At 35.7% G+C, this 24,230-nt stretch overlaps 1 protein-coding gene across 1 annotated transcript in view; it reads right to left on the reverse strand.

The window, feature by feature from the left end:
• Positions 1–24,230, reverse strand: part of lrrc7 (leucine rich repeat containing 7) — an 82,342-nt gene that overhangs the window by 57,044 nt on the left and 1,068 nt on the right.

Consider the following 24,230-nt stretch of genomic DNA (forward strand, 5'->3'; position numbering starts at 1 on the left):
AATGATTTAAAAAGCCTGTAAACATTTTTGTTCCTAGTTGACAGTACATTGAAACTATAGTTGACACAGAAACATTTATCCAATTTGTGAGCATGTTGAATTCATTATGTGAGTGATAAATAATAAATCAATAAATCTGTATATTTGTTTGAATAATGATTAGGCTACACTATCTCAGTTAATAAGTAGCTGAAGTAGGCTACTTAGAGATTAATCATTAAAAGTAAAATTAATATGACTAAAACTAAAATAAAAATGAATAATAAATAGTATTTCTTTAAATTAAAAAAACTGATTAAAATTTAAGAATACTAAACCTAAAACTGAAATTCAGTTGAAAACTGAAAATAATATAAAACTAATTTAAAGAACCAATACTATAATAAAACTGCTTAAGTTTATATTTTTTCCTCCATAAATTACACATTTTCAAGGATTACATGAAGACTTAGAACATTAGACTTAATGACTTAGGCTACTTATTTATTACAGGTTTGTGTTAGTGTTTGTGTTCCCTGTGTGATTTGATGTAAAATAAGCGATACAGAATCGTATTCTTATTCTTGAAACATTTTTACATTTGTATACAATGACACTTTTTTCTTTTTAGAGCTGCTTTACAGCCGAATTAAAATATATGTTTGCATCATTGAATCGATATTTTCCTGTTGATCATTGTAAAGCTGCTTAAAAATAATCGGTATTGTATAAAGCGCTACAAAAATAAAGGTGACTTGACTTGACTGCATGTGAAGAAATTACAGAGCAATACCACTCATACATGTAGAATGCCTGACATAGATATCTGTTACAAAACTCAAGTGCAAAAAAGAAGTATAAGTACTGTATGTTTTTGACAGACTGTGCACCCCAAAAAGGTCATTTCAGCATTAAAAAATTGAATAGTCAAAGAATTCTGCATGGAAACATTATACAAAGAAAAAAGGTCAATCAGAAAACTGATAATGAACTGAGCAAAACTGAGAAACTAATGAACATTGGGTGTTTCAAATATACACCATGAAGATGGACAATAATTGAACTACTTCATAGTACAAATCTTAAATTTTTATTAAGACTAAGACATTCATGTGTTTTAAAAATCAGATTAACATTTAATGGTTAATGGACCCTTTTCACAGACTGTGATGATGAGTTTCCAAAGTTATCAACATTGCAAATGCAGTAAAGTTTAAATTTGAAAAAAAAAAAAAAAATTAATGCACATTTATAACACTATACTTTGTGTTATTACCTTGGAAGTCAATGGCAAAAAATGAATTAACATGTATTTGTTAAAATAATAATAATTATTATTAATCTTTTTTTTTTTTTTTTTTACTATTGGAGCAGATGGTAATACAAAAACTTTATTTGTTGTCGTCTCCCGTTCACCACTAGAAGTTTACATAACTATGACAACTTCAAATGTCTATAGATTAATCATGCATTATGGAAAACACACACAAAACCACATTTGTGCATGCCAATTAAATTACAATCAAGCAATCTGAAAACATGTCAGCTGTGACTGAAAGGTTCGGAAAAGAACATGTAGGTCCACGGTGTATTTTAATTCAATATACAAGATGACAACGAAGTCAAAATAGCAGCAGAAAGACTGGCATATGTGGGCTTTGTAACTTTAGAGGGCACAGGATGTTACCATTGGCAGCATAATTTACCATCAATGTACACAATGTACATCATTCTCTCATGACATGCACTATAATGATGAGATAAAGGGTCAGTTTTCAGTGGAACAGCAGGTAACAGAAACAGATTTGCAGATTTTTCTAAAAGCGTATTCATCTTAGAGACTTGCTGGGAAAGCACTGTGAAGCTTGGCATTGTTGTTTTTGAAAAGCTGAAGGTCAATCAGAGGCTTTAACAAAGTACAACATATACAGGTGCTGGTCATATAATTAGAATATCATCAAAAAGTTGATTTATTTCACTAATTCCATTCAAAAAGTGAAACTTGTATATTATATTCATTCATTACACACAGACTGATATATTTCAAATGTTTATTTCTTTTAATTTTGATGATTATAACTGACAACTAAGGAAAATCCCAAATTCAGTATCTCATTAGAATTAAAATTAGAATATTGTGAAAAGGTTCAATATTGAAGACACCTGGTGCCACACTCTAATCAGCTAGTTAACTCAAAACACCTGCAAAGGCCTTTAAATGTCTCTCAGTCTAGTTCTGTAGGCTACACAATCATGGGGAAGACTGCTGACTTGACAGTTGTCCAAAAGACGACCATTGACACCTTGCACAAGGAGGGCAAGACACAAAAGGTCATTGCAAAAGAGGTTGGCTGTTCACAGAGCTCTGTGTCCAAGCACTTTAATAGAGAGGCGAAGGGAAGGAAAAGATGTGGTAGAAAAAAGTGTACAAGCAATAGGGATAACCGCACCCTGGAGAGGATTGTGAAACAAAACCCATTCAAAAATGTGGGGGAGATTCAAAAAGAGTGGACTGCAGCTGGAGTCAGTGCTTCAAGAACCACTACGCACAGACGTATGCAAGACACGGGTTTCAGTTGTCGCATTCCTTGTGTCAAACCACTCTTGAACAACAGACAGCGTCAGAAGCGTCTCGCCTGGGCTAAAGACAAAAAGGACTGGACTGCTGCTGAGTGGTCCAAAGTTATGTTCTCTGATTAAAGTAAATTTTGCATTTCCTCTGGAAATCAGGGTCCCAGAGTCTGGAGGAAGAGAGGAGAGGCACACAATCCACGTTGCTTGAGGTCCAGTGTAAAGTTTCCACAGTCAGTGATGGTTTGGGGTGCCATGTCATCTGCTGGTGTTGGTCCACTGTGTTTTCTGAGGTCCAAGGTCAACGCAGCCGTATACCAGGAAGTTTTAGAGCACTTGCATGCTTCCTGCTGCTGACCAACTTTATGGAGATGCAGATTTCATTTTCCAACAGGACTTGGCACCTGCACACAGTGCCAAAGCTACCAGTACCTGGTTTAAGGACCATGGTATCCCTGTTCTTAATTGGCCAGGAAACTCGCCTGACCTTAACCCCATAGAAAATCTATGGGGTATTGTGAAGAGGAAGATGCGATATGCCAGACCCAACAATGCAGAAGAGCTGAAGGCCTCTATCAGAGCAACCTGGGCTCTTATAACACCTGAGCAGTGCCACAGACTGATCGACTCCATGCCACGCCGCATTGCTGCAGTAATTCAGGCAAAAGGAGCCCCAACTAAGTATTGAGTGCTGTACATGCTCATACTTTTCATGTTCATACTTTTCAGTTGGCCAAGATTTCTAAAAAGCCTTTCTTTGTATTGGTCTTAAGTAATATTCTAATTTTCTGAGATACTGAATTTGGGATTTTCCTTAGTTGTCAGTTATAATCATCAAAATTAAAAGAAATAAACATTTGAAATATATCAGTCTGTGTGTAATGAATGAATATAATATACAAGTTTCACTTTTTGAATGGAATTAGTGAAATAAATCAACTTTTTGATGATATTCTAATTATATGACCAGCACCTGTATAGTCATGAAAAACGGCTTGATTTTAAAAACAGTATACTGTTTCTCTGGTGGGTCTCAAGACCATTTTGAGTGGGTCACAGAGTGTGAGGTTAAAGAAACAACAACAACAAAAAACTTTTTTTAAAAAAATGTTTTTTCTGATGCAAGACTTTAGTTTTGAAAGATGTGCATGAAAACTGTTGACTCTTGTGTCAGACAGTTTAAGTAAAGAGTGCTCGAGAAAAATGTGTTGTCCTGATTCAGTATCTGCTGTCAGATGAGATGTTGTCAGGCTAGAGTCATTATTCTAACGTTATTTTCGTAACTTGTTACAAAATAAAAAGTCTCTGTCTCACCTCAGAAAAGCGAACTTTCCTGTCCTGTCAGACGTTACTGTGCTCACAGCGCACACTGTATGTCACTTCATTATATATAAAGAGCAAATGAAATTATGAGTATGCAACATCGTAGTTACGTTGTCAATCATGACATTACCAAAAAGTACCAATAAGTTACATAACTGGTATGTTGTTTGTTAGCTGGGAAGGATTTGCATAAAGGTATGTTGCTCATTCTAATCATTAGGATCAGTTTGTGTTCTTATATTTTATTAACAGTTCATGTTAGTATTATGTATTTACCATGGTAAATGTAGTTTCTGTAACCTTAAAGGGTTACAGGGTTCACCCAAAAATGAAAATTCTGTCATTAATTACTCACCCTCATGTCGTTCCACACCCATAAGAACTTTGTTCATCTTCGGACCACAAATTAAGATATTTTTGATGAAATCTGATGGCTCAGTGAGGCCTCCATTGACAGAAAGATAATTAACACTTTCAGATTCCCAGAAATCTACTAAAGACATATTTAAAACAGTTCATGTGACTACAGTGGTTCCAAAAACAAAATAAGGACTTTATTCAACAATATCTAGTGATGGGCGATTTCAAAACACTGCTTCATGAGGCTTCGAAGCTTTATGAATCTTTTGTTTCGAATCAGTGGTTTGGAGCGCATATCAAACTGCCAAAGTCACGTGATTCAAGTAAACAAGGCTTTGTTACATCATAAGTGTTTCAAAATTTCAATGGTTCACCACTGGGGGGCATGACTTTGGCAGTCTGACACAAGCTCCGAACCAATGATTCGAAACAAAAGATTTGTAAAGACTCAAAGCTTCATGAAGCAGTGTTTTGAAATCGCCCATCCTTATTTTGTTTTTTGGCGCACAAAAAGTATTCTTATCGCTTCATAACATTAAGGTTGAACCACTGTAGTCACACGAGCTGTTTTAAATACGTCTTTAGTAGCTTTCTGGGCACTGAAAGTGTTAATTGTCTTGCTAGCAATGCAGGCCTCACTGAGCCATAGGATTTCATCTTAATTTGTGTTCCGAAAGATCTTAAAGGTTGAACGAAGGTCTTACAAGTGTGGAACGACATGAGGGTGAGTAATTAATGACAGAATTTTCATTTTTGGGTGAAATAACCCTTTAACCCAAAATACCACTTTATTTTCACTTTGTGCAATAATTTTATTGTATTTTTGAAAACTAGTTAAGTAAAGTGGGATGGTATATATGTGTCTCAACCATTTTTGAGACATAAATTTGCCTGGTTCACGAATTTGGGTCGTGGCTTAATGCCCATGGCAAAATGTGGGTCCCATGGCCAAACCAGTTGAGAACCACTGCTGTAGAGACATCTGTCAAAAGCGTTCATGCGTGAATCGGTTGATAAAACATGAATCTTCTGTGTCTGTTAGTCAAGCAAACAGATGCCACAAATACTTATAACCTCTCCATGCCCTGTCAGAGACATTCTGTTGGGTTCACTGAACAATTGTTGAACCTCTCCAAAAAAAGGAGACAACTGTTTGGACATAACTGCTGTGATGACCAGGCAACCTGCTTTCCCTCCATTTGGCTCTGCCCCATTCTCCTTCTCAATGACCATGACTGCTCAGAACAGCCTCACTGCTGCCTCAGCATGAGGCACAGTTATTTGGCAGACACTGCAGCTTTCTCCAATAATCAGAGGCAGAAGACATGCAGGAAAACAAATATGCCCCTGGGATCTTCAAACCTATCCTTCCCAGAGCAGAGCAAATAGAGAGCCACGACTTTAAATTCAGAATCAGTTAATGATCCGCTGGCAAGGAGTCATTTTCTTGGATTTTATTTTTTCACTACAAAGTAAAATCAATAATGGTAAAGCAAACTCTTTTAAATTAAATGTACTTGTACAGAGCTACATTTTAAACATATAACCCAAATATGCATGTACCTCTGGGGATTTTACTGTAAATTATCTGGTTAACAACGCTCTTGCATGCTCTTTTTGAGATCTTTCTCTGAATGTTTGTTTTTTGAAACCTCAGTCAATGATCCATGGCCCAGTTCCCATTCCAGACATGGGACAATTTTTACTGTCATTATTTACTCAGCCTCATGCTGTTTCAAACCTATTTGACTTTTATTGAAAACAAAAACAGAAAAAATAAAGAAAATATCGAAAAGTTTCCATACATGTACACTACTGTTTGAAATTTTGGGGTCTGCAAGTCTCTTATGCTTACCATGGCTGCATTTATTTGATATACTGAATAAACTGGAATCTGTAATGTTGAGAAATGTTACTACAATTTAAAATAACTGTTTCAAATAAATTTGTTTGTAACAATGTAAGTTAAAAAAAAAAACAGTGATGACCGAATTGTTATTTTGAGAGGAAATATCCCTTTAAATGTCCGAGGGTACGTTTACACGATAACAATGTACTAAAATACTAAAAATTCCTTTGCGTTTTCGCATACAGACGTCAGCGTCAAAACGATCTCTGTTCACATGGATCTGCGAAAATGAATAAAAACGCTGTATTTTACATTGCCATTAGTTGGCAATGTCACTTCTACACGCCTATACTCAACACGTAATACACATGCACATTACGTCTCTGGTTTCACAAATTCATGTTTTTGTAGTTTACATGGAGATGATAACAGTATTGTTTTCAAAAACGTGCACTTTGAAACAAAGTTTGCGTTTTCAGGCCCCCAAAACTCTGTTGTCTTGTAACTGAACGGCCAAAACGCATAAAAAGTTTTCCATTTTTAGTTGGAAAAAGGTGTTGTTAAAATGGCCCCTTAGTTAAAGGTCTTCGAAGGTCCACTTTAATCTTAAAACCCGAGATCCGACCCATACCTCGGACACAGTTCTGACATTAGTAGCCTTGGGTCTCAGATAATTTTAATTAAATGTGCTTTTACCAAATGGACCTGAGAAGACCTGAATTCTTTTAAAATATGCCAACTATTCATTATTCGTTTTGTGCATTTAATAATATTTTACTGTTCAAAATAAATACATATTAAATAATTCTGACAACATTATTATCCCCCTTCTTGTCCATAAAACTGCGCTATGCAATACCCATGGCATTTGAAAGAATGAGTGTGGAGATTTACTTATTAATATTAACATTAATATAAATTTCCTTTTCATTTGAGGTGCAACACAAAGCTTTTGAACGGTTTATCTACTAGGGATTGCTTGCCCAAACGGAAAAACTATGTAGTGTTTCCAGAAACCATCTAAATGCAGCTGATGCCAAAGTAATCAAATAGACAAAAATTAAACCATAACTGTATATTTTTGTGTTTTTCTTCAAACAAATCAATTTGTGAAAATCCACAGAAAACATATTCTCTCACATTTTTGACATACACAAAGAATAGCAATATTCCTCCAGTTTCACATACAAGGCTTAAGCTAGTCCCAGACTAAAATGCATGTTTCAGCTGTTTTAACTGAAAGCACTGTTTTTTTTGTAACACTGGTCTGCAATTTTTTAGAAGTCGTCTGCTTCGGAGATAAAATGTGCTATTTATTATGTATTTTGATGTTCATGCTCAAATACGACAATTAAAACAACTGATTGGCTACTGTTTCCAAGATATTTAAGTTTTTACATTTTACATCTATGTATATTGTGTAGATAAGACCTGTCACCTGTCCTGCTTAAATCTGCAAAAAATGGAGCATCTCTTGTCTCTGTCCAGGAATAGTCTGCAAGCATTGATGGGCTCCATTTGCTCCATTTGAAGTTATCTACACTATTCACACAAGTACAAGGCATCTCTTGCAAAATCAAACACTGACAAATAAGAGAGCACAACAATGTATGACATTAAATCTCATACAACTTAGCCCAGAAATAGTACATGCTGTACAACAACAGGCTCCCAAGATGACTGATTATGGGGACCTGTTTCGTACTGACATTGTTGGTAAGCTTCCAGTCATATATCACATGCGCCTGGATGAATTGGCACATCCTACTGTGTGTGCCCCCAGAAGGATCCCACTTCTGACACCATGTAGATGTGCACAAAACAGAGGAGTCGTTTGATGAACTTTAAATTTAATGTGTCTTTCCTCACATCAGAACATCCACCTGTTTCTCCCCATTGTCTCCGTCCCCCATGTCCATTTCCAAAACATCCAGCTCTCATACATCTATGAATATGTGCGACACCCAACAGGGGTGCAAAACTCAGTTCCTGGAGGGCCACAACCATGCAGAGTTTAGCTTCAACCTTAATTAAACGCACCTGATCAAGCTCATCAAGTCCTTTAGGCTTATTTGAAACTACAGGTCTGTGTGTTGGAGCAGGGCTGGAACTCTGCAGAGCTGTGGCCCTTTAGGAATTGAGTTTTGCACCCCTGCTGTATGATTTCTAGAGCTGATGTACAGTAGGGCAATTTGTTCAGCAGAGTGAGGTAAGCTTTGTTATGATTGCATCATCCATGACTTCTAGAAATAACATGATGCAATTCATATCATGCATGACGCAATACCAGCTTCAGATTGCATCATTCTTAAAAGCAAGTACTGTTCCAAATTTCAATTCCTCTTATCGATTTCTTTGTGTGCAATGCAAGAAGACCCATGTGCTGTTTTCTGTACTGTGCAGAATGCCATTTCTCATATTGAATAGTGAATACTGAGTTCTCTTCCACGTATTTTGCACTTGAACGAACCAATACACACAAAAATATGTCAAAATATCCTCGTAAACACAATCGGTTATGTCTTAAGTGAATGTAAACAGTTGACAAAGAAAACGCATAACAGTATATTGGATCCGTGCAGCTCTTACAGTGACAGCAGCCTAATTTTCCTGTTGCCGTCTCTATAATAACGTTAATCAAACAACAAAAGACAAAGAAAATTCAGTCGCTGTTCTTGACTAAATAACTTTTGTGACTATTTTTGTAATGTATATTTTATTTAATTATTTTATATTTTTAAACCATAGGCAAAAGTTCCTTGTGTAAGTGTCTTTACCCTGTTGATTTTTGTTCATGTATTCAACTACAATGAAATGTTTTGCAATAAGACTTTGCAATAAGAATAAATGTGAACGGTATCTTAGTTTTTTTAACCTTATTGGAATCAAAATTAGGAATCGATAAGAATCAGAATCAGTAAGTAGAATCGGAATCGAAAAAAATTCAAAGGATACCCAACCCTAGTAAGAAGTGATTCATGTCGATTTGGGTCGGGTTCAGATCTTAGGACCTGAGAAGGCCTTTAGTCAAAGTATGTTGGGAGGAAGCAGAAACAACATAAGAAGATGAACTGATAGGCAAGTATATGTCATTTAATAATCCAAAGTGAAATTAGTTATGGACCCAAAACAGCTTGTCCCATAAAGTTAAAACCCTCTTACGTAACTATCTTAAAGATTTATTAGACATGACAGTGAAAAAAGAGACAATCTTACTCCCAAACACCAAGAGAATATGCACAAAACTCAAAGTTTAGGCTAAGCATTCTAGATATGGGTATTTTAGGTCACCTTGATGGAAGGGAGTCCTAGCTGCCTATGTGGATCTTGGGGCCCGGGGACAGTTGCGCTAATGGAGACAGATCCAGGACACAAGGCAGAAGAGAGAGGGCTTTTTTTAGACAAGACGGAAAGGAAATAGAACAGGTAGCTCACCCTTGGAATCTTGCAACTTTTCACTTCTCCTCAGAGTCTGAGAATGGCTCCAAATGAGTTTGGAATGACATAAGGACGAGTAAATAATGTCAGAATTTTCATTTTGGGCTGAATTATTCCTTTAAGACAAAGTTATTTTTATAAAAAATGCTGCCTCTAATACAATGAGTGGGAAATGTAGTGTGACATGCTATTGTCTGAATGCAAATAAGAAGGCAGAAATAGCATAATCTCATTCAGGCAGCAGCATCCATGTTAAACTACAATGGTCTTGATATGGGAAAGAATCAGTGTGCCACAGGCTCAGGCCTGATAAGCAAACAACATCCATGCTGGTGGCTTAAAACCATGTCATCAACCCAGCAATGTAAGTCTGTTTACATGTACAGTAATCTCACTAGCATTATACAGCACTGTGACTGGGCCTAACGGTGGTACTGGAAGTTGCTCGCAAGCTGATAGAGGGTGACAACTATTAATTTCCCACTTTGTGCAGTATTCATGAAATTCAAAAGAAAAACAAGTTCCTAAATACCCCAGTAAAAACTAATTAAATGGTAAGCTGATTGCAATGACTTTCTTGTGCCGAGTTAATGGACCATGTGCACTGGCAGTGAATTGAGAGATTCCATGAGCCCTCTGTGCAAGCACAGGCTGGAGATAATGGAAAGCAGTAAAGTTTTAAAATGCTCCAGCTGGAAAACATCCAACAAGCAGCATCTCCCACCATTTGTAAAATTACAATCTGAAGAATAACCTAAAAGATAACCTCAAAAACCTCAAAAATATCTTCTAAATTAACTGGTTTTAAAAATCAGAAATACTATAATATAATAATAAGGTGGTATTTTCAGGTAGAAACAACGCCTCATGTTCCTCATCTTATTGGTGTAAAAAAAATGAATAATAATATTAAATAATAATAATTATAAAATCCTGATGGATAAAATCAAGTTCCAAACTACATTTTGTCTTGATTATTTTGTTTCACACTGACTTGAGCTCTAGTTGCTATTACAGAACAGTCAGCAAAGATATCTTACATTTGGAGCTTGATATTCATTTCTCACAATTCATTAATTCCTCTCTACTTTCCAACATTATGTCACTGACCTTACATCACCCTCATTTAGAAACAAAACTCGAGTCTGTGCAAGGTACTGCGTAACTTCATAACATAACACAATCAAGAGCTTGCCATTTCAGCTTGTTATGACGTTAATATGCTATCAAAAGCTGCTCTGCCAGTGTAATAATTTGCTATTTTGTCTCTTATTAATGCTAGCAGTGCATGGGCATTGTGTATGAGACCAGTGTGTGATATGTTCATTGTGGCTTTTGGTGATAAATCAATGTTTTTACATTTAGCGTTGCAATTTCTCTCATTTATATTTATATGAAATTTAATTAAAATCTATACAGACATAAATTAATATTTATTAATAATATAAATATTAATAATAAAAAACACACAACAAACTAAAATAAAATAAAAATAAAATCTAATTCAAAATATTAACAAATATAATAGTATATCAATAAAGTTAATGGTGATTTTTATGTTTACATATAGTCTGAAAAGTATGGATACTTACATAGACAAATGAATAAGAATCTAAAATGTATGTCTTAGTACTAAGTTTTGTTTGTTTTTTCCATTTCTGAAACCCTTTCTCCATAACACAACGAGTCTAAAACAATCACAACTGAGCATCAAACCGTATTGCAAGCAAAGTACTGGCCAGAAATCAAACACAGTCTAATTAGGATCCCACGCGTGACGCAGTGAGCCACAAGACTACGACCCAAGTAACGGATTAAAAAGCAATGCACTGCATGTGAAATCTCCATTTGTATGGTCTTATACAAGAAAGAGTAATCCCTTCTGACTCTCTGCACTAAACTGACTTAGACAGTATAGAGTCATGTGGTCGCATGCCGACACATGGGAAAATGGAAATTTCTTGTTCTTTATTGTGCTGAGCCTGATTCAAGAGGGCAATGCCAAAGGAGAACCTCCCATCTTAAGGTAGCAGAAAAGCAAATGAAAGCTTCTATGTGAAATTCAGCTCACACAAATACATAAATATACTTTACAGCTAGAAAAATTTTGACAGCTTTGTATGAGGAAAAAAATGTGAGTAATGTAATAAGACATTTTCCACTAATTCTTTTTAAAACAATTGGTCAGTGAAACCCTTTAGAAAATGTTGAATATCATCTTCAGGAGGTCAAATTAAATATGAGCTGCTTTATTTTCCATTCATTTTAAATAAGTTACCAAAATTTGTGACATGTTAAAACTCTGATTTTCTAGCAAAAAAGTAAAAAAAATAATAAAAAAAAAATAAAATAAAAATAAATTTAAAATCATAAAAAACAAAACAAAATAAAATAAAATGGTAACATCTGACAGACCAAATGGTTGGTTTGTAAACATACAGTAAATATGTCTCATAAAGCAAAGAAAAAATCTTATTAATTGAACATAATTAAAAGGCATTGCTGTACGAGTATGTACAAGAATTCAGCTAGCAAGCATAGACTGAGATGTTCATACAACAAACATAACCACATCCTGCCACACAAAGACAGTGGTCTTCTTCAACTGGAAAGTTTAAATGGTTGAATTAAAAGGTGTTTAAATTAATTGCTTTATATCATTAAAGTCCACAGGCGGCAGCAGCCCATGCATGGATTTATCACATCATATATTATTTCTTAGGCATGTTTAAAGCTGGCCTACTTATTTCTGATTGCTTCAGTATTAGAGAAGAGAAAAAGTACAAGGCTACTTCAAGTGGTATTTCATTTAACAAAAGCTCCTCACCTACAGTGAGATAAATGTTTTTACAATGCTGCTGAAGTACAAGCTCAATTAAATTGAGCAAATTTACAGGGCATTCTGGATCTCTAGTACTCACAGTAAAAAAAGAAGATGAAAATAGAGTAAGTAGGAATGGACATTTTCACAGCAAGTGGATAAAAAGGATGCATAAAACAGCATGCATAAAAATGTTTTCTTAACCAAAACACTGAATTCATGTATATAAATATAAACTCTGTTCTCAACGTTTTTCAGTACAATAGCAAACTACAAACAGACAAAAAGCAATGCAATATGTACAGTATTGTAATGGCGTTCTTACATGAAGATGTTCTCCAAGTGACACACCACATGATCATTTAAGAGAAACAGTCAGCAACTGCTAATATGGAAGTCAATGCAAAAGTCTTTGAGAATGATAATGTTTGTGATTATTAGTAACAATAAAAGTAATATAGTTATATTAATTAAGGAGAAGATGATCTACATAAATAAAAATGAATAAAAAGAAAGTGTTCACAGCAAAATCCACATCTCCCGACAGAAAGTGAATAAATGCACTCAGGCACAGCCCAATTTCAGCACAGAGACGACTCAGCACCATCCATTCATTCTTAAAAACTAAAAGAATCCATTTTTGAATGCTTCTTTTATAAGATCTAATTTGTGCAGTGCTCTGTCAAGTCGCCAAGAGCTAATGCACTGATCAAAGCAAAGGGAATCAATCATCTTTAGAAGTCAAATTTGATTACTAGTAGGGATGCACAGAAATGAAAATTCTGGGCCGAAACCGAAAATTCAGGATGCACTTGAGCGAAAACCGAAACGAAACAGAAAATAAATAATAAATTAATAATAAATTAATTATTCAAACTTATTTTACAATCAACACTCAAATATTATATTACATTATTTATTATATCAGTTATTGAAGCTCTGAGACAGGTAAGAGTAGCTTCCAAACCATCATTATCTTGCTGGATCTGTCTGTTTCTTTTGACACAATTAACCACTAGATCCTCCTGTCAACCCTCATGATGAAGGGCATCTCAGGAACCGCACTCCAGTGGTTCAAGTCTGACCTCTCGTGAGTGGTCCTTCAGGGTGTCGTGGAGGGATGAGCTGTCTAAATCGCAACATATAGCTACTGGGGTGCCTCAGGGCTCAGTGCTTGGACCACTTCTCTTCTCCATCTACATGTCATCGCTAGGATCTGTCATTCAGAAACATGGTTTTTCCTATCACTACTATGCTGATGACAAACAACTCTACCTCTCATTCCAGCCAGATGATACAAGTAGCTGCTCACATCTCAGCCTGCCTGACAGACATTTCTCGCTGGATGAAGGACCACCACCTTTAACTCAACTTTGCAAAGACAGAACTGTTTGTGGTCTCAGCCAACCCAACACATCATCACAACTTTTCCATTCAGCTAGATTCATCAACCACAACTCCATCCAGGACAGCCAAGAACCTTGGAGTTGTGACTGATGATCAGTTCACAGACCACATTGCTAGAACTGTCCGGTCCTGCAGATTTGCCTTATACAAGATTAGGAAGAACAGGCCCTTCCTATCGGAGCTTGCTAAACAACTCCTTGTCCAAGCTCTTGTTCTATCCAGACTGGACTATTGTAATGCTCTCTTGGCAGGCCTTCCAGCATGCACTGTCAAACTTCTACAACTGATCCAGAGTGCTGCAGCAAGAGTGGTCTTTAACAAGCCGAAGAGAGTGCACGTCACACCTCTCTTTATCAATTTGCACTGGTTGCCAATTGCCATCAAAATCAAAGCACTAATGTTTGCCTACAGAACAACCACTGGCTCTACACCCCTATACCTAAACTCACTACTTCAGACTTTTGTGCCCTTGTGTTCCTCAAGTGAATGACTTGTGGTGCCATCCCAAAGTGGTACAAAATCACTTTCGCAGACTTTTACCTTGACCGTTCCATACTGGTGGATGTGATCTGCCTAACTCAACCCAAACTGCTGAGTCTTTAGCCATTTTCAAGAAACGGCTAAAGACGCATCTTTTTCGACAACACTTGACCCATTAATACTAACACTTATTATTCTAATCTGTATATCTATTTATTTTTTATTTAAAACTTGCTACATGTACTGTGCTACCATACATGTACTGTTCTAAACTAACTGGAATAGTCACAGCACTTGCATATTGTTGCCCTATTGTTGGTTTGATTGCTTCTATTGTTCTCCTCATTTGTAAGTCGCTTTGAATGAAAGCGTCAAACCGTCTGCAAATTATTAAATGTAAATGTAACTTTTTAATAACAGAATTTTTTCTACTCCAGTTTGCTGGTGAAATACAAACATTTAAACAACAATAAACTGTAATAACTTGTTTTCATGACAGATTTATTCAAACATTAAATACATCACTAACAAGTTAAGTAAAAATATAATGTAATATTTAGCAAACTGCTTATCTCTAGAGTTATTTTTTTCGAGCTAACTAATGAGTTTATGGACATTGAATAGTTTTCTTGAAATGTAAACGTAAATGTAATTTTAACATTACATTTATTTGTAATTTGACATTGTATAGCCTACAAGCTGCTTTACTGACATCTTTCCCCGGTTGAAACACTGATAGAGTGATTACATAAGACAGGATTCATTTCGGTAAGTTGTAATGTATTTTTTAACATACCTTCTGGTGTTCATCCTTGTTTGTTTCATGATGTAGTAAAGAGGAGATGAGATGATCAGTTCACATGCGCTTGATCCGTGCTGCGCAACAGCAATCTATCAGGCCATATTAAGGAGCGCCAAAACGACATTTAGGCCTATTGTTTGAATTTCGTAATAAAATCGACAGAATTTCAAAGTGGAGACTTTGCTTAATATTACAAGTAGGGATGCACCGATACCATTTTTTAAGGACCGAGTACGAGTACTGATACTTTTTTCTAGTACTCGCCGATACGGATGCCTATACATTTATTAATCTCTCTCTCTCTCTCTCTCTCTCTCTCTTTTTTTTTTTTTTTGGTGATGTTGCAGTTTTCCAAGCACAACACAGTAAGACTAATGAATGTAGGACAGCTTCTTTATTACTCTAATGAAAAAGGTAATAATTTTTATGTGCTTGTCACAAACTTAAAGAACAAAAATTTCACAGTGTCCAATAACCTTCAAAGAGCATAATTACCAATATATATAATTGTTGTTATATAAAAAGAAATTTACAAACAAATGACAAACAATACAACAAATACTATAGAGATACAAATTAAATAAACTTGTTTTTCAGATACAGTAGATTTATTTACCATGTATACATTTATTTAACATCTTTTGTTGTTTTATTAACATTAATGACAAATGTAGGCTATGGTCCCTTTAAGACTGAATCCATGGATACTGACACTTATCCTGTTTCACCCAAATGTTTACGTCCACTTAAGCCATAACCGACTGTATTTACGTGAGATACTCCACACGATGGACATTTTGACAACTATATGAGCATTTGACCATTCAGGCCCAATGAGAACTGATCGCGCTCTGTCTGAGAGAACTGGGATCGCGCGCAAGAAAGAGAGAGAGCGCGTGCGAGAGAGAGAGTGCTTCTGGTCTGTGTCATTCAGCGCGTTTCCACCTATCCCGCCTTCACTAATCGATAACGAATTGTGATTGAAAGCATGCAGTTCGCAATGTATGTGCTGTAAGTTTTTCCACAACTCTGAGGCTGACATTGTTTCTGTTGCTGCCGCTGGTGTCTCTGTGCACGGAAAATTCTGTCAGTTACGTCACGTGAGGTATCGGTCTTTGGTATCCGGGGTATTTTTACAAGTACGAGTACAAGTACATGAGCTTGGTATCGGGCCCGATACCGATACTGGTATCGGTATCGGTGCATCCCTAATTACAAGTAACAAAGCTTTTTTGCAATTATTGGATGGCAAACATGCTACAAATGTGTAGTGAAGTTTTGTTCACGCTGCGCATCAACAGAAAACAGCACTGACTAATTACTATCATTACCGATTAAAATCGAGAAATTAATACTGTCAATGCAGAGCTAGAGTCCACACACAGCTGACATGTTTAACTGTTGTAGCTTACATTGTGTGCACAAAATAGACACTGAACACAGTCAAAAGAAACGGTAATTACACGTGTTTCGGTCACTGATTTTGGCCCTCCAAAACCATTTCGGCCCGAAACCGAAAATAGCTGTTTCAGCCAAAGATTTTCGGTAGCCAAAATTTTGGTGCATCCCTAATTTACAATAAAGTGACAACATCCTGCCAGTTCAAAACGGTTTAAGGCAAAGGTAATAAATTCACATTTTTTATGCACTGCCACTTACATAATGCTTTTGAGTGTCTATCAGCAGGCTGTTTAGTCTTTACTTAACATGGCATTATGATTCTGATGAGGCCCTATGGGCTTTCATTTCTGCATGAGAGACTTCTGGGTTCCTCTAATCTCAGAGAATGTTATGCTGTAGGATTGTTAAATATGTAATTTTTTTTTTAATAGAATTGCAAAATCAGCACACACAGCACAATATGAACACACAGCATTGCAAAGACCAACCTAAGCATAAGAACCCACCACCAAGTACGTACAACAACTACTAACTAAACAGCTTTAATGTGACGTGACTCTTGAAAAACCTTCAAGGGAGTTAGCATGCAATGTTATTTCAAATATTGAGTAAATTCAGATATATTGAGCCTTGTTTTGACATTGAGATGACTGTCAAAATGTGGCCTGATTTGCCTCAATTCACCTTACTGCTGCTGCTAATGGAAACAACTTCAGTAGACTGTTCTACCATGGAAACAACACAAATGAGGACACAGCCAAAAAGAGATAATAATAATAATAATAATAATAAAATAATAATTATGATTTACATTAATGTTTAGATATGATGTGTAATTCAGTACAGCTTGAACAGGTCTCTGACAGTTTTAAATAAATTGTTTCTAAACGCACAACTGTACAAACCAGCTTGCAGCAGAAGTGCTGGGGTGAAACATTATCTCTGTTTGTACTGTTTGCACCTGTGCTCTTCTAACTCAAATGCACTTCAGTTCCTCTTAATCACATCTAGTTGGTTCTAATGTGACAATATGAGCTGTAAAAATGTTTTGTCAGGTAACCTAAATGTGGAAAATAACTGTTTATAGTAAATGTGCTGTAAAAAGTGGCAACCTGCATTGTTACCTTAAAGGGTTATCTCATCCCAAAATGAAAAAAAAATAAAAAAATAATTGTCATCAATTACTCACCCTCATGTTGTTCTAAACCCATAAGACTTTCGTTCATCTTTGAGCTTCTTCTGTATTATTTATGCCTCAGTGTATTAAAATCACGAGCTCATTTGCATTTAAAGGTACACTCATCAAATCAGCGCATTTTTCTCCCACCAAAAATAGGCAGTTAAAACATGGTATAATAAATAACATGTCGTTCTACACCCGTAAGGCCTTCATTCATCTTTGGAACACAAATTAAGATATTTTTGATTAAATCCGATGGCTCCGATGCTCATTGAGGCCTGCATTCACAGCAATGACATTTCCTCTCTCAAGATCCATAAAGGTACTAAAAACATATTTAAAACAGTTCATGCGAGTTCAGTAGTTCTACCTTAATATTATAAAGTGACGAGAATACTTTTTGTGCGCCAAAAAAACGAAACGACTTTTCAACAATATAGTGATGGGCCGATTTTAAAACACTGCTTCGGAGCTTTACGAATCGAATCAGTGACTCAGATCTCCTATCAAACGGCTAAACTGCTGAAATAACATAACTTTGCGCTCCGAGTCACTGATTCGATTCGCAAAGCTGACCTCACTGCAGGCCTCACTGAGCCATCGGATTTAATCAAAAATATCTTAATTTGTGTTCCGAAGGTCTTAAGGGTGTGGAACGACATGAGGGTGAGTAATAAATGACATTATTTTCATTTTTGGGTGAACTAACCCTTTAAGGGTTTGGAACAACATGAGGGTGAGTAATTGATGACAGAATTTTTATTTTTGGGTGAACTAAACCTTTAAAGGCTCTATATAGAATTCAGAAACCCTTGTAATTAGCGACACCACTGGCCATTAAGTGAACTGCAGCCAGCAATTTATTTCTCATGCTTGCACTCGTGCACACGTAAAGTACAAGAGACTGAATGTGATTTAAGGCCCCAATATAGGCTACTCATGGCGAAGTTCTTTTTCATTCTTCGCTTAGAAGTTTTGCAGCTGTATACTGTTAGCAAATATCCAGACACGTCCACACTGCTGAGAATGACATTTAGATGATTATGTAAATATGTGCTGTGCGCTCTCCTCTCAATAACAAAATAATCACACAACAAAAATGCCAGCGGTGAGAAAGCTGCAGCTAGAAAGCATCTGATCATAGCAATGTGGATATGATTGCACCAGCTCTGCAATTCACCGGCATCATGTTGACAGATGAGGTAATTAAAATGACACTGTTATGATAGTTCGATTATAAAGTATATTTGAGACTATAGACTATATAGATCTGGATATGTGAGACTAAAGTTTAACATAATATTTTTGACTTAAATAAAACTCGTTAATTAGGTTACTGTTTTTTTCAGTACAAAACTTTAGCCTCTCTTTCACCATTTGTAGTTGAAACAGACTTTTTTGGTTGCCTGTGATGATCATATCTGAGTGGATCTGACATTCTACGCTGACAGTAAGAAGAAAGTCAAGGCATGTTTCTAAAAATATTGATGTCTGAGCATCTAAGCGAGATATCTTGCACCATAGTTGCTGTATCTTATTTTCACTGTTTGCGGACAAACATTAACACATATGGAGAATCATGACATTACTCACCAAATGTGACCTAACCACTCAAAATATATATCAAATATAATCTCTGTTTGTACTGTTTGCATCTGTGCTCTTTAAACTCAAATGCTATATATATTATTTTAATAGTCCAAAAACTTTAAATACTTTTAATTTGGTTATACACCAAACACGGTCTTGACTGCAAAGCTTTAATCTAAATCTCAGCAGACTAGTATAATTAATAAGTGAGGGGGGGAAGAAAGCGTTGCGTCATGTCTTTAGACACACTGCTAATGGAGTGAACTGTTTCTCTTTCTTGTCACTGCCTACAGGCCTATGAATGGCTTTTGACAATGTTGCATGAAACCTCAAACAAAACATAAAAGATTCAAAGAACTGAGACTATTTATGCAAATATAAAGCCCATTTAGCTAATTAAGTCTATTACCATGAATATTTACTATTTTAGAAATCATAAAAAAAGAGTGATGGGGTCAATTTGAGGAATATAATCAATGGAAATCATGGTTTGGGTTTTCTAAGGACATCTAACTCTTAAGTTCATGGAAACTACTTAAAAAATAGAATGGACCTGCATAGACTGTACTTATATCTTATAAAGCCACTTCCATACTTCATGTAATGGTAGCCTAAGGCTGTGAAAATGGTCTTCATTGTAAGAAACCTTCAGAAAACAGAACTGCAATGTACTGTAATGTACCTTAAGAGCAAATGAAAGCAGTGGGCTGCAGACCACAGGGCAAAACTCTGGGCAGCATCAAGAAAAGCATTAGTCTATTTGTGTTGCGCTATCATACAAAGAGCAAAACTATAAATGTTAGTCTAAGGATAGTAACATTGCATAACATTTTGAGTCTTGTATTCTGTCAAAATCATTGAGACATCAAACAAGTATCATGACATATTCTAGAAATAAATAGAAAATTAAGCAGCTTTAGACAAGTAGCGGAAGACCCTATACAACACAAAAACAGAAGAAAAATTGCAAATTGCAAAACAGGGTTATTATAGTTAACTAAAACTGAAACTATAAAAAAAATGTGTGTTACTTGAAATAAATAATAAAATAAACATTATCACATTATCTGAAATAAAATAAAATATAAAAATTTATTTCAACTATAGTTCCCAAGGCAACATTTCTCATTTTCATTTAGAGAATGAAACAGTAAATCATGCGCACGATTTAGAGGGAATGAAATAGTAAATTGTGCGCACTATTCAGTAAATCGAGGGTACGAAATAGTAAATCATGCACACGTTTTAGTAAATCGAGGGAACGAAATAGTAAATTGTGCACACGATTTAGAGGGAATGAAATAGTAAATCGTGTGCACATTTTAGTAAATCGAGGGAACGAAATAGTAAATCGTACGCACGATTTAGTAAATCAAGGGAATTAAATAGTAAATCGTGCACACGATTTAGTAAATCGAGGGAACAAAACAGTAAATCGTGCACACATTTTAGTAAATCAAGGGAATGAAATAGTAAATCGTGCACACGTTTTAGTAAATCGAGGGAACGAAATAGTAAATTGTGCGCACGTTTTAGTAAATCGAGGGAACGAAATAGTAAATCGTGCGCACGTTGTAGTAAATCGAGGGAACGAAATAGTAAATCGTGCGCACGTTTTAGTAAATCGAGGGAACGAAATAGTAAATCGTGCGCACATTTTAGTAAATCAAGGGAATGAAATAGTAAATCGTGCACACGTTTTAGTAAATCGAGGGAACAAAATAGTAAATCGTGCGCACATTGTAGTAAATCAAGGGAATGAAATAGTAAATCGTGCACACGTTTTAGTAAATCGAGGGAACGAAATAGTAAATCGTGCGCACATTGTAGTAAATCAAGGGAACGAAATAGTAAATCGTGCGCACGTTTTAGTAAATCGAGGGAACGAAATAGTAAATCGTGCGCACATTTTAGTAAATCAAGGGAATGAAATAGTAAATCGTGCACACGTTTTAGTAAATTAAGGGAATGAAATAGTAAATCGTGCACACGTTTTAGTAAATCGAGGGAACGAAATAGTAAATCGTGCGCACGTTTTAGTAAATCGAGGGAACGAAATAGTAAATCGTGCGCACGTTGTAGTAAATCAAGGGAACGAAATAGTAAATCGTGCGCACGTTTTAGTAAATCGAGGGAACGAAATAGTAAATCGTGCGCACATTTTAGTAAATCAAGGGAATGAAATAGTAAATCGTGCACACGTTTTAGTAAATTAAGGGAATTAAATAGTAAATCGTGCACACGTTTTAGTAAATTAAGGGAATTAAATAGTAAATTGTGCGCACGATTTAGTAAATCGAGGGAATTAAATAGTAAATCGTGCGCACGATTTAGTAAATCGAGGGAACAAAATAGTAAATCATGCACACATTTTAGTAAATCGAGGGAATGAAATAGTAAATTGTGCGCACGTTTTAGTAAATCGAGGGAACGAAATAGTAAATCGTGCGCACGTTTTAGTAAATCGAGGGAACGAAATAGTAAATCGTGCGCACGTTTTATTAAATCAAGAGAACGAAAGAGTAAATCGTGCGCATGTTTTAGTAAATCGAGGGAACAAAATAGTAAATCGTGCACAAATTTTAGCAAATCGAGGGAACAAAATAGTAAATCGTGTGCATGTTTTAGTAAATCGATGGAACGAAATAGTAATTCGTGTGCACGTTTTAGTAAATCGAGGGAATGAAATAGTAAATCGTGCACACGATTTAGTAAATTGAGGGAATGAATTAGTAAATTGTCCACACAATTAAATTTTTTTTCTTGCATGTCGTGCGGGGCTCTACTAAACTAAAACTGCAATGAAAAAAGTTCATAAAAACTATAGACATATTGTAAAAACTAATAAAAATAACAATAACACACAACAAAATTACTAAAACTAACTTAAATGGAAATGAAAAACATAAAAATAAAAACAAAAACAAAATATAAATAAAAAGTATAATCGTATCTCAATGATAATAAAATAACACTGCTGCAAACCCTAATGAGTTAAATTTACTCAAAACATTTGAAGAAACTTATATTTGTACATCTAAAATATAATATAGATGTACAAATATATATTATATATATAATATATATTATATAATATAATATAATTGTTTTAACATTATAATTTCAATTAAATTAGCTCAAGTCAAAATCATTAAAAATGAAATTTTGGCTGGACATTGGGTCAGGCAACAAACACACTTGATTTCTCCCAAATTAATTTTTAATGCACATAAAACTGCACTTTTATAAAATATTTGCATGGGAGAAATGGAATGAATTTAACATGGCCCATGTGAGCCATCAACAATACTCAAAAGAACTAAAGCCTATTTCATCTTTGAATAACAACTACTGCATGTCCCCATAAGCTCACATGCTTTGATCAAGCATACATAATTAAATTATTCAAGCACAGGGGCTTGTGGGTATTCCCCCAGCCTCAATTTTGTACTTGATCATTTTGATTTTATTAACACTCCAAAACTATTTTTATAGTTTTTGAAGCTATGTTTGAGTTCATCCAAAATGTGGCTGTGACACCGTAACTGTTAATGGACAACACAGCTTATGATTGGAAGGATGTAAATGAACAGAACATGTAAAATTTGCAAATTCATGTCACAATAGCAACTGATGAGATCTATTCACACAAGACAGACAATACAAAGCAGGTATTAGGCCGATTCAGACACAAAAACCCAGCTGTAGCACAAGCTGATCCTATTCTGCTAATTGAACTATTTGTCTTTATGAGGCTTTTAAGGCTGCACTGAAGGCATCTTGCTTGAAAAACCAAGAAATCATCTTTTTTATATATATACGCAGACAGCGGTTGGCATTTGGCAGCAGGACGGTGCATATCAGTGCCCTTGGTAGCAGCCTTCATTCCCCTCTGCTCTCTCCAAGCTCCTGGAACAGATCCAGCAGGCCTTCCAACTCCCTCCTCTGCTAGCAGAGGGCTATTTATCTCTTGACAGCCACAAGGCCCATCATACAAACATCTCTCCACCGGCCGTGCCACTCAGCTTTTGTTCAGCCGTCACGTTTGCTATGGTCCTATTTCTCTGGCAGAATGAGGCACTGCCACCCCTAATCTGCTTACACCTGTCCAGCAACTTATCTGCAGCATACATACATTCTCAGAATATGGCAGCTTAGCATGTAAGGGGTAATAGCGTTGCCTTTCTAAGCAGGCTGAGAAACAAAATTCACAGCAGCTAAGAAATATCTGCTTAAATGTTACAGGAAGTGCAGAATGATGGACAGAACATTTTTTGCCAAAGCTAACTAATAGAATAACTGTTAACAATGAGTGTTTTGTGACGTATTCCCTCTAAAAATGTCAAAAGGCAAAATTCAAACCTAAATTCAAACTGTTCATCATATAAAGCGATCGTGTCTCTTCAGAAAATTTGGACTAAACCACTCAATTCATATGTTCATATATTAGTTTTACGATCTCTTTATGAACTTTTTGAAGCGTCAAAGTGGTAGTCACGTAGCTGTCTATGGAGGTACAGAAAGCTCCCAGATTTCATTAAAAAGATCTTCATTTGTCTTTCAAATGTGAATGAAAGTCTTACAGGTTTGGAACAACATGAGGGTGAGTATGACAGAATTTTCATTTTTGGGTGAACTAACCCTTTAACCTGTTTAAGTAAATATGAAGTGAACCTGTATAGCATTTTAAAGGGGTTATATTGTCAAAGAAGTAGGGTAAAATGATTAAAACTTCCTTATAAAAGGAATTTAATCTCTCTCAAACACATACCAACAGACACCACCACAGCACTTTCCTAAACACCTGTTTTGTCACTATATGCACTGCAAGGTCACTGCATACAATGACAAACCTGAATTTGACAAAATGCACATTTGAACTAGTCTGATATAAGATTTAAGAATTTTGAAAATGTTGCTTGCATGTGAGAATCCCTGAAAAACACTTTGAGTCAGGGGCTAAAGGCCCCCCATAAAAAGACCCATTCAGAAAAGGCACCAAAAATTAGTTTGGCAGAAGAGGAAGATG

Source organism: Ctenopharyngodon idella, chromosome 6, assembly GCF_019924925.1.
Source record: "Ctenopharyngodon idella isolate HZGC_01 chromosome 6, HZGC01, whole genome shotgun sequence".
Taxonomy (NCBI): Eukaryota; Metazoa; Chordata; class Actinopteri; order Cypriniformes; family Xenocyprididae; genus Ctenopharyngodon; species Ctenopharyngodon idella.